Here is a 13,156-nt window from a genome sequence, read left to right on the forward strand (position 1 = left end):
TCCCTGGATTCAATGTCCACTGCAGACAGATCAGTTACATTTGCAAAAGAAATGCCAGGAGTGAACAAGGTCAATGCAATAATATGGAAAATGTAAATGACGCCTCTCATAATTGTAGCATCCGTCCAGTATGAGTACAGATTTCAGGTTTATTCCGAGAGAGGTCTTACTCAGAAAATATCATTGACATTGAAATTATTGTGTTTTATCCACCACATTATTTACATCAGAGACAAAGCTGCTGATGTAATGTGTTTGTTCAGGTGAGTGTAACTGAAAGCAATGATCAGGGGTATAACCGTGTCAGTGGAGACTTATCCCCTGCAGTGGGCATGTTCAAAAAGATTGCAAACGATACAAAAAATTGGCAGTGTGGTTGGGAGAGACCAGAGTAGCTGGAGACTGCAGGAAGATGTTAATGGACTAGTCAGGTGGGCAGACAAGTGGCAAATGGTATTCAACGCAGAGACCTATGAGGGGATGAATTTGGGGGGGGGGGGTGGCGCGAGGCAAAGGAATGCACAATTAATGGGAGAATCCTTCCAGGTGTAGAAGAAGTGTGGGACATTGGAGCGAATGTTCATAGATCCATGAAGATAGCAGGACAGCTCGCTAACTGAGTTAAAAAAACATCGGGAACACGTTTCCTTTATTAGCTGAGGTGCAGAATAGGAAAGAGGTTATGCTGTAACTATATAAGTCATTGGTTGGGCCACACCGTGAGTACTTTGTGCAGTTCCGGTCACCACATTACAGAAAGGATTTAATTGCACTAGAGAGGGTGCAGAACAAATTTACGAGGATGGTGCCAGGTCTGGAAAGAAAATGTTGCTGTGAGGAAATATTGGATAGGCTGGGGCTGTTGTGCTTGGAACAGAGAAGTCTGAGGTGAGGTGATATATGAAATGTCGTACGTTTTGAGGGGCCCGGATAGAGTGTACGTGATGGGCCGATTTACCTTCGCAGTGTGGTCAGTGACATGTGGGCAGAGATGTAAAGTGAAATAAAAACAGGAAATGCAGGAAATACTCAGCCGGTCTGGCAGCGTCTGTGGAGAGAGAAACAGAGTTAGCTTTGCATGACAGTGACCCCTCATCAGAACCTTCATCACTGACCTGAAACATGAGACACGGAAGGTTGTAGGGGTGGAGGAGGTTACAGAGATCAGGAGGGTTGTAGGGCTGAGGACGTTAGGGATAGGGAGGGTTCAAGAGCCTGGAGTAGGTGACAGCGTTAGGGAAGGGTGTCGGGCCTGGAGAAGGTGACAGAGATAAGAAATGTTGTCAGGGCTGGAGGAGGCAGCAGAGATGCGGAGTGTTGCAGGGGGTGGTCGTGGTTACAGAGAGAGGGAAGGTTGTGGTGCTGGAGGAGGTGACAGAGATGAAGAGGGTTGTGGGGCTGAGGGCGTTAGTGAAATTGTGGGTTGTAGAGTCTGGAGTATGTTGCAGTGTTAGGGAAGGTTGTCAAGCCTGGAGAAGGTGACAGAGATAGGAAATGTTGTAAGGGCTGGAGGAGGCAGCAGAGATACTAAGTGTTGTAGGGGGTGACGGTTACAGAGATCGGGAATGTTGGTCTGCTGTAGGAGGTGACAGAGATCGGGAGGGCTGTATGGCCGGGAGGAGATTGCAGAGAAAGGGTGCGCTGTCACGGCTGGAGGAAGTTACAGAGATTGGGAGGCTTGTAGGAACTGGAGAGTAACACAGAGATAGGGAGGGCTGTCGGGGCTGAGAAGGTGACAGAGTGAGGGAGGGTTGCAGGAGCTGAGGAGTTTATGGAGTAGGGAGGGTGGTCGGGGCTGGAGTAGATGACAGATCTAGGGATGCTTTAGGGGCTGGAGGAGGTTACTGAGATAGTGAGGGTTGTCGGGGCTGAGGAGGTTACTGAGACAGGGAGGGTTGTAGGGGCGGGAGGAATTCACAGAGATACGGAGGGTGGCAGGTGCTGTACGTGGTTATAGAGATAGGGAGGGTTTTCCAGGCTGGAGGAAATTAGAGATAGGGAGTGTTGGGGGGTCTGACGAAGAAGCAGAGATAGGGAGGTTTGTGCGGGCTGGAGGAAGTGACAGAAATAGGGAGGGTTGACGGGGCAGGAGGAGGTCACAGATGTAGGGAGTGTTGTGGGGCTGAAGAGGTAACGGAGATAAGAGAGGGTTGTAGGGGATGGGGGAGGCTACAGAAACAGGGAGGGTTGTCTTGGTGGAGAAGGGTACAGAGATCGAGAGGGTTGTCTTGGTGGAGGAGGTTACAGAGATAGGAAGGTTTGTCAGGGCTGGTGGACGTTGAAGAGCTAGGGAAGGTTGTAGGGGCTGGAAGAGATTACAGTGATTTGGAGGGTTGTAGCTGGTGGAGGAGATTACAGAGATATTGAAGGTTGTAAAGGCTGGAGGAGGTTAGAGAGACAGGAAGGAATATAGACGCTGGTGGAGGTTACAGATAAATGGATGGTTTTAGGGGCTGGAGGGGGTTATAGTTCAGGAGGATTGTAGGGGCTGGAGGAGGTTAAAAAGGTAGGGAGGGTTGAAGGAGCTGAGGAGGTAATAGGGATAGGGAGAGTTGTAGGGACTGGAGGTGGTTACAGAGCTAGGCAGTGTTGTAGGGACTGAGGAGGTTACAAAGGGGGAGTTGTAGGAGCTGAGGAAGTAATAGCGATAGGGATGGTTGCAGGGGCTTGAGGAGGTTACAGAGATGGGGTGTTGGACGGGCAGGATGAGGTTACAGAGATAGGGAGGGTTGTGGAGAGTGGAGGAGGTTACAGAGATTGGGAGATTTTTAGGGGATGGAGGATGCTAGAGAGATCGGGAGGGTTGTATGTGCTGGAGGGGAGCACAGTGATAGGGAGAATTATAGGCACTGGAGGCAGGGACAGTTTTATGGAAGCTTCTAGGGGATGGAGGATGTTACAGAGATAGGGACGGTTGTCGGGGTGGAGAAGGTTACAGAGATATTGAGTGTTGAAGGGCTGATGGAGTTTGGAGAGATAGGAAGGGATGTAGAGGCTGGAGGAGGTTACAGAGATAGGGATGGTTTTCGAGGTTGATGGAGGTTGCATTTAGCGGGAGGATTGCTGGGGCTGGAGGAGTTGTTTAGTTTAGTTTAGAGATACAGCACTGAAACAGGCCCTTCGGCCCGCCGAGTCTGTGCCGACCATCAACCACCCATCTCTACTAATCCTACACTAACTCCATATTCCTACCACATCCCCACTTTCCCTACCACCGACCCATACTGGGGGCAATTTATAATGGCCAATTAACCGATCAATGAGCAAGTCTTTGGCATGTGGGAGGAAACGGGAGCACCCGGAAGAAACCCACACAGAGACACAGGGAGAATTTGCAAACTCCGCACAGGCAGTACCCAGAATTGAACCCGGGTTGCTGGAGCTCTAAGGCTGCGGTGCTAACCACTGCGCCACTGTGCTGCCCAAAGTTAGCGGAGTTAGGGAGGGTTGTCGCTCTGGAGGTGGTTACAGCGATAGGGAGCGTTGTTGGGGCTTGAATCGGTGCCAGAGATAGGGAGGGTTGGAGGGGCTGGAGGAGGTTACGGAGATAGGGAGGATTGTAGGAGGCTGCACAGATCGTGAGGGCTGTAGGGACTAGAGGAGATTACAGAGCTAGGGAGGGTTGTAAGGGCTTGAGGAAATGACAGAGATAGGGATTCTTCTAGGGGCTGGAAGACGTAACATAGTTAGGTAGTGTTATAGGGGCTGAGTAGGTTACAGAGATAGGCAGGTTTATCAGGTTTGCAGTAGGTGACAGAGATTGGGAGCGTTGCAGGGGCTGGAGTAGGTTACAGAGATAAGCGGGAGGGAGTTGTGGGCGCTAGTGGAGGTCACAGAGATAGGGAGGGTTGTAGGGGCTGGAGGATGTGATAAGAAAGGGATAGTTGTGAGGAGTGGAGGACATAGCAGAGATAGGGAGGTTTATATGGGCTGGAGGAGATTACAGAGTTCGGGAGTGTTGTCTCGTCTGGAGGAAGTTACAGATCGAGGGAGAATTGGGGTGCAGAGGAGGTCACAGAGCTCGGGAGGGTTTTAGGGGCTGGAGGAGACCTCAGTGATAGGGAGTGTTGTGCAGCTGAGGAGCTAACAGAGATTGGGAGGGCGGTAGAGGATGGAGGCGGTTACAGAAATAGGGAGGGTTTTAGGGGCTGGAGGACGTTACCAGGATAGGGAGCATTGTATGGGCTGGAGCAGGTTTCAGAGATAGTAAGGGTTGTGGAGGCTGGCGGAGGTGACAGAGGTAGGGAGTTTAGGTGCTCTCTGGACACAGGTGTGCTCCTGAAGTATTGGAGAACAGCTGACATTGTACCTCTGCTTAAAAAGGAAGCGAAGGATAAACCGATTAATTACAGGCCAGTCGGTATAACCTCAGTAGTGGGCAAATAATTGGAATATTTTCTGAGAGACAGGATAAACTGTCATTTCGAAAGTCATAGCTTATTCATGGATAGTCAGTATTGATTCATTAAGGGAAGATCTTGTTTGACCAACCTGATTGAATTTTTTTGAAGAAATAACAAGAAAGATAGATGAGGGTAGTGCAGTTGATGTGGTCTACAAGAATTTTAGCAAGGCTTTTGATAAGGTCCCACAGGACAGACAGGTAAAAAAAATAAAATCCCATGGGATCGAGGGAAATGCAACAATGTGGATACAGAAGTGTCTCAGTGGAAGGACACAAAGGGTAATTGTTGGCTGGCGATTTAGCGAATGGAGGGATGTTTCCAGTGGCCTTCTGCAGGCCTCAGTACTGAGTCCCCTGCTTTTTGTGGTATATATTAAAGGTTTGGATGGAAATGTAGGGGGCATGATCACGAAGTTTGCAGACAACACAAAGATTGACCTTGTAGTAGAGAGCGAGCAGTATAGTTGTCGGCTGCAGGAGGATATTGATGATCTGGTAAGATGGGCAGAAAAGTAGCAAATGGAGTTCAACTCAGAGAATTGTGAGGTGATGCATTTCGGGAGGTCAAACAAGACAACTGAATGTACAATTAATGGGGAAATACTGCGAAGTACAGAGGGAGTGAGTGACCTTGGAGTAAATGTCCACAGTTCCCTGAAGGTAGAAGGACAGGTCGATAAGGTGGTTAAGAAGGCATATGGAATCCTTTCCTTTATTAGCCGAGGTATAGAATATAAGAGCAGGGAGGTTATGCTGGAACAGTATAATTCATTAGTTAGGTCACAACTTGAGTACTGTGTGCAGTTCTGGTCACGTCACTAAGAACGGATGGAACTGCACTGGAGAGGGTACAGAGGGAATTTACGAGGATGTTGCCAGGACAGGAAAAATGCAGCTATGAGGAAAGATTGGATAGGCTGGGTTTGTTCTCCTTGGAACAGTTCTGATTGAAATGTACAGGATGTTGAGTGGAGGTGAAGGTTCAATTCTCCTCAGCAGAGAGTTCAGTGACTAGGGGGAATCGATGTAAAGTGATTTCCAAAATTATCAGCGGGGAGATGAGGCAAAATGTTTTCACCCAGAGGCTGATGTGGGCCTGCAACTCGCTGCCTGAAAAGGTAGTTGAGGCAGAGACCCTCAACTCATTCAAAAGGAGTCTGGATATGCATATCAAGTGCTGTAAGCTGCAGGGTGACGAACCAAATGCTGGAAGGTGGGATTAGAATAGGTGGATCGTTTTTTGGGCTGCCACAGACACAATGGGCCAAGTGGCCTCTTTCTGTGCATTAAACCTTCTCTGATTCTATTTCTATGATACAACGTTTCAGATCAATTAGCCCAGAACTGACGATCGCTGATTAATATTTAGCCCTCCAGCCAGAATAATACCTTTGCTACAATAAACGTAGCATCGAATTCCAATGATCAGTTCCAGCTCCTCTCTCTGTTCCAGATAACAGACAGTTCCACAATTCGGGAATGAACAACTCAGAACTTCCCCATTTCCAATAATCAACTCCAGCTTCTCTCTATCTCTCTTGCCCAGAAACAAGGCAATTCTGCAATGTGGGAATGAACATATATCAAAACTCCATTTAACTATGCAACCTGCTCTCTCTGGCCCAGAAAACACGCAGTTCCAAAAGATAAATGACAAAAGTCTACAGTGTGTATTGTACAATGGGAGATCCTCTCTCTGGCCCAGATAAAAGGCAGAGCTACAATGTGACAATGTATGGATAACAAAAAAATGAGAGAGAGAGAGAGAGAGAAAGACAGACGGGGTGCCAGACCATATGGACGAAGGAGACAGGTTGCCAGACCACATGAACGAAAGAGGCGAAGTGACAGAGAGTGAGTTAAAGGAAACAGACTGATTGATATAGAAATACAGACAGGGAGTGAGAGAAAGGATTGAAGAAAAAGAGAGGGAGTAGAAAAGTACAGAGCACCAAACAGTGAGGGAGAGACGTTGGGGAGACAGTGGGGGAGGAGGGGGGGGGGTGCGGAGACGAGGAGGGGGAGAGACGGGAAGTGACAGTGAGTCAGACAGAGCACAAAACCAAAAGATAGATAGAGAGAGAGAGGGAGCAAAAGAGGGCGAACGAAAGTTGGACAAGTAGAGCATGAAATAATGAGAAAGAGACTGACGTGGAATGAGAGAGTAAATCAGACACGGAGAGAGAGAGACATAGAACGAGTGAGAGAGAGGGGGAGTGACAATGAGACAGACAAAGCATGGGAGAGAGACAGACAGACACAGGGAGAAAGTCAGACAGATGGATCTGAATTTGTTCAACGTGAGTTTTGAGCTGAGGTTGGAATTGACATGTGTCACTGACTCTGGAACATTTTCCAATCCCTGTGTGGGGCCTGAAAGGGGATCAGACATTTTCAAACTGCAGTAATGTTCCCGACAAGGGCTTAGAGTTGAATGTTTTACATCAACAAAACAGGTCCCCTGGTCAAACTGGTTCTGTTCACATTGTGCTGAAATAACATGTCAGTGGACAGGACCCCGAGGAACATATTGAACAAAATCAGAACGAGTAACATTTTTAAAAATTATTTCATAGGATGTGGACGTCGCAGGCCAGGCCAACATTTATTACCCATCCCTAATTGCCCTTGAACTGATTGGCTTGTGAGGCCATTTCGAGAGCATGTAAGAGTTAACCACATTGCTGTGGATCTGGAGTCACACGTCGGCCAGACCAGGAAAGGACAGCAGATTTCCTTCCCTAAAGGACATTAGTGAACCAGATGGGTTTTTACAACAATTAACAATGGTTTCATGGCCATCATTAGACTAGCTTTAAATTAAAACATATTCACTGGTGAAGCAAACTGCTGAGCTGGGTTGTGTCTGGGTGGAAAGGAGTCCCAGTTCATATCCCAAACCCTCGCCCTCCCTCTCTCTCCAGTGGAAGGGATATTTCTCTCAGTCTGGTGTGTGTTTGTTGTGTGCTCGCATTGTGAGCTCAATCGATATCACTTTTGATCCTTTGCTTTCTAACCAGCATTTGTTTGAATTGGGATGTTACTGAGAGATTGTCAGTACAACTGAGAGAAAACAGTTTTGGGATCTTGCTGCACCTATTCCTGAGAATCGTTTGCTTTGATTTATCCAATTTAATTTATTTTACTGCTCTGCTCCTGGGGGCATCTGTTTTACTTTGAAAACTATAATGACAATAAATGAAGAGAGTGAGAGAGTTTTGGGATGAGGAATGTTATTGGACAGGCTGTCCATCCGCCCTGGACAGTGTCCTTCACCCAGAGGCAGGATTCGATGTGTCTTCCTGCATTTGTGTCTGGCTTTTGATCTCTCATTTCAACATGCGCCTGTTGGGTGGTGGTCCTTGTGTTTTAAAATGGATTAAAGTTTTGGTTAATTTAGGCCTAGCCCATCATTCCGACATGGACATGTCAATCCTTGATGCAGTCGTTTAGGAAGGATAGGCGGAGGGGAAAAGGAGGTGTGATAGTGCTGTTAAAGAAGGATGAGACAGTACTTTAGTGAGACAGTATCTTTGATCGATGGAACAAGATGTCGAATCAGTTTGGCTGGAGCTAAGAAACAGGATGGGGCAACAAACATTGGTGGGAGATGTTTTGTCGACCACCAAACTACAGTGGTAATGTTGAACACGGTAAACATCAGGAAATTACAGCTGCATGTTACATGGGCCATACAGTAACAATGGACATCTTCAATTTACAGATAGATTGTCTCATCCTAATTAGCACTAATTCTGTGGAGGATGAATTCCCAGTATGTGTATGAGATGGATGACTGGAGCAGTATGTTGAAGAACCAACGAGGGATTGAACTATTTCAGATTTAGTATTTTGTAATGAGAAAGGGCTAATTAATAACCTTGCTGTAAAGGAGCCATTATGAAATCATGACCACAATATGATCGAATTTTACATTTGAAAAAAATATATAGTTCGTTCTGAAACTAGGCTTTTAAATATGAACAAAGGAAACTATGAAGATATGAAGGGCAAGTTGCCTATGGTGTATTGGGAAAATACATTAAACGATTTGACAGTAGCCAGACAATGGCTAGTAGTTAAAGAAGTTATTTCATGCTTGAAAACAAATGTACATTCCTCGAAGAAGCAAAAACCCAACAGAAAATATGAATCAATCGTGGCGAACAAAATGAGTTAGTTATCATTATGAGTGGAGTCAAATCACATGCAAAATAAACACTTCACCTGTCTGCCCCGGAATGAATAGCAAAATGTGTGGATATTTTATGTCTGTATTCAGACAATATAGACAGCAAAGTATATTATCTGGTGGGATGCTGCAGTACAGTGGGAAAAGCAACTTAAAAACAATTATTCACAAGTCCAGTCCAACTTAACTACAGATTAGACCCCGAAAGGGAATAAATGCCAACACTCATGAGTTTGTTGGAGTACCTTAAGCTTTACTCTGTATGGCTTTCAGAAATTAAACATTCAACATGCACTACAAGATTAAAGGTTACATGTAGGTTAGGTCACATAGAATTCCAGTAAATTAGCACTAAAATCCCAGTGAATATTCCTGGAAAAATCAATGCTGCAAAGGTTCCCCACAGACTCTCACCTAGTCTGTGTCTTCAATTTCACCAAGGCCCACTGACCAATGATCAGTCGTTCAGGTGGGATCTTCTTCCAATAGCTGGCCCGGCTATCTGGACTGCAGTGACAGATAAAGGAAAGGACCCCCTTATATCCAGGGCTGACCTTCACTCTCCCCTCGTGTACCATGTCACTGGGCTCAGTTTTAGGGTCTTTCGCTGCATGATCAATCCCTGTGTGTGATCAATATATTTTCCTATGCTGCCTGGACCACCCCAAACACACATTGCATTTACTTCTACATTCCAAACCTCACCCGTACCTGATTTCTTGTCATTAAAAGACTCCATTTTATTCTCTATATCCTACCTTCTTGTAATTCCAGGCCTTTGGTCATTCACTGTCCATATCTTGTCTTAGGAATGCAGCACATAGGACATTCCAGACCCATTTCTGTTGAGTGTTTACTTGTACAAGTGAATTGACCATTTAACATTTTTAACTGACTTAGCCCTTGTGTTCCCACAAAGATCAAGCTCGCAAATTCAACAGTGTCCACTCTGACTTCATACCATCGTGTCTTATGCACATTCTCACAGGATAGCAGGTATAACTGACGCCGCAATTGATCCCCCAGCAATTTTTTCCCCGCCCCGCAATTTTTCCCCACCCCGCAATTTTTTTCCCACTCAATTTAATCCCCCCGCAAATTTAGTCCCACTCCCCTGCCATTTTTCCCCCCCTCAATTACACGCCACCCGGCTGCAAAATTTCCTCCAACCGCAATTTATATCCACGATGCAAATTTTATTCCCTGCAATATATCCCCCCCCGGATAACATTCCCCCTTGTACAGACCCCCACCCAATCTAAATAATCCTCATCTACAGACCCGTATCTGATATCTCCTGTTAACTGACCCCCACCTAATACCCTCACTATCACCAGACCCAGGAACAGACCCCCATCTAATTATCCTTATCCCCCTGTTACAAGACAACCCATCTTGATACCCCCCCAGGACGGAGTCCCATCTAGATACCCCCCCAGGGACAGACTACCATCTAAATACCCCCATCCCGGGACAGACCCCATCTAAATACTAATCCCGGGAACAGACCCCCATCTAAATACATGCCCGGGAACAGACCCCATCTAAATACCCCACCCGGGGACAGACCCCCATCTAAATACATCCCCGGGGACAGACCCCCATCTAAATACATCCCCGGGGACAGACCCCCATCTATATACTCATCACGGGAACAGACCCCGATCTAAATACATGCCCGGGAACAGACCCCCATCTAAATACATCCCCGGGGACAGACCCCTATCTAAATACATCCCCGGGGACAGACCCCAATCTAAATACTAATCACGGGAACAGACCCCGATCTAAATACATGCCCGGGAAAAGACCCCCATCTAAATACCCCACCCGGGGCAGACCCCCATCTAATTATACCCTCATAATACCCCTGTTACAAATACCTGACGGGATCAGAGACCCATCTAAATACCCCCCCCCTCCCCGGGACAGACCCCCATCTAAATACTAACCCCAGGGACTGACCCCCATCTAAATATCCCCACCCGGGACAGACCCCCTCATAAATACCCCCCCGGGACAGACCCCCATCTAAATACTAACCCCAGGGACAGACCCCCATCTAAATACCCCACCCCCGGGACGGACCCCCATCGAAATACTAACCCCAGGGACAGACCCCCATCTAAATACACCGCCAGAGACAGACCCCCATCTAAATACATGCCCGGGAACAGACGCCCATCTAAATACCCCACCCGGGGACAGACCCCCATCTAATTATACCCTTATAATACCCCTGTTACAAATACCTGACGGCAACAGACCCCCATCTAAATACATCCCCGGGGACAGACCCCTATCTAAATACATCCCCGGGGACAGACCCCAATCTAAATACTAATCACGGGAACAGACCCCGATCTAAATACATGCCCGGGAACAGACCTCCATCTAAATACCCCACCCGGGGCAGACCCCCATATAATTATACCCTCATAGTACCCCTGTTACAAATACCTGACGGGATCAGAGACCCATCTAAATACCCCCCCCCCCGGGACAGACCCCCATCTAAATACTAACCCCAGGGACAGACCCCCATCTAAACATCCCCACCCGGGACAGACCCCCATCTAAATACTAACCCCAGGGACAGACCCCCTCATAAATACCCCCCCGGGACAGACCCCCATCTAAATATTAACCCCAGGGACAGACCCCCATCTAAATACCCCACCCCCGGGACGGACCCCCATCGAAATACTAACCCCAGGGACAGACCCCCATCTAAATACACCCCCGGGAACAGACGCCCATCTAAATACCCCACCCGGGGACAGACCCCCATCTAATTATACCCTTATAATACCCCTGTTACAAATACCTGATGGCAACAGACCCCCATCTCAATACTAACTCTGGGGACAGACCGCCATCTAAATACCCCCCCGGGACAGACCCCCATCTAAATACTAACCCCAGGGACAGACCCCCATCTAAATACACCCCCCGGGACAGACCCCCATCTAAATACTAACCCCAGGGACGGACCCCCATCTAAATACATCCCCGGGGACAGACCCCCATCTAAATACCCCCCGGGGTAGACCCCCATCTAAATAAATCCCCGGGGACAGACCCCCATCTAAATACATCCCCAGGGACAGACCCCCATCTAATTATACCCTTGTAATACCCCTATTACAAATACCTGACTGGAACAGACCCCCATCTAAATACCATCCCCCCGGGGACAGACCCCCATCTAAATACCCCCCTCCAAGACAGACCGCCATCTAAATACCCCCCCCCGGGGAAAGACCACCATCTAAATACTAACCCTGGGGACAGACCCCGATCTAAATAGATCCCCGGGGACAGACCCCCATTTAGATAGCCCACCCGGGAAGAGAACCCCATCTAACTATCCCCCCCGGGGACAGACCCCCATCTAAATACTAACCCCGGGGACAGACCACCATCTAAATACCATCTGAATATGCAGAGACAGAATGAGGTGGAGGGGCAGAGATACAAAGTAAGATGTGTTCACAGAATAGAGAGGGGTGACCCCGGACGTTGGGAGGGAAATGCAGAGATAATCTTGCATGAAAGGAGGAGCAGAGATGGAAAGATTCAGGGATTTGGAAGTGAGTGAGAGAAGAAATGGACTGAGAGAGAGACAGATAAAGATGCAGAGAGTTGCAGAAATAGAGTGACAATGGAAACTTGTGAGACTCCAGAGAGAGGCAAAGATAGAAAGGATGTTGAGAGATACAGAGACAAGGATTTAAAGATGTGAAGAAACAGAGATAGGAACAAAGAGGAAGGTGCAGGGAACAAGTTGCAGCAAGAGATGGAGAGAGGGAAATCTATGGGATTACATTGACTGTTCTGGAGCAGCGATTATCAAACTATTCCCTTTGGAGCACCATCCAGCCCCCTCCCTTGTGGTAAAAAAAAAATCCACAGACCCCCGAAAACACAAAATCAAAATACTTTGTTTGCTGGAAATCTGAAATAAAAACCGTGCTGGAAATGCTCAGTATGTTTTTCTATCAGTCCCGAAATCACACAGTCTTCATTTCTGGATCGAGAAATTAATTTGACAATGACAAATATATTTTTATTATTACTTTCCCTCTCCGGTTAAAGCTCTTGTCGGAGAATTCCACGTCGCCAAAAGATTCTCCCTCTGCATCATCACAGCTGCAGCTTCCGAAAAGATTCTCCTTGGGAATAAGAGAAATAAAATTGATTCAAACAAAGCAAAGCATTTTTGCACAGAAATAAAACACAGCGAGAGCCCAGGACTCTCTCTCAAACTCACTGACATTAAACAATCTCGCAGTGACTTACAAACACATCCCCCGACACAGAGCCAGAGACTGGGAAGTGCAGATGTGTTTACCCTGTCATTTCCTGCTGTCTCTCTCTCCCTCTCTCTATTTCTCTCTGTGTCTCTCGACATCTGTTTCTGCCTCATTGTAAAAGCACACAAACACTGGAGACCCCCATCCCCTCTCCTGTAGAAGGATAGAGAGAGAAATCCACATTCCCATCCCTGAAAATCTGAATTCAAATGGTCCCCCGGTGTTTCATTTCACTGTCAAATT

The sequence above is a fragment of the Heterodontus francisci genome, unplaced genomic scaffold (genome assembly GCF_036365525.1).
Source record: "Heterodontus francisci isolate sHetFra1 unplaced genomic scaffold, sHetFra1.hap1 HAP1_SCAFFOLD_241, whole genome shotgun sequence".
NCBI classification, from domain to species: Eukaryota; Metazoa; Chordata; class Chondrichthyes; order Heterodontiformes; family Heterodontidae; genus Heterodontus; species Heterodontus francisci.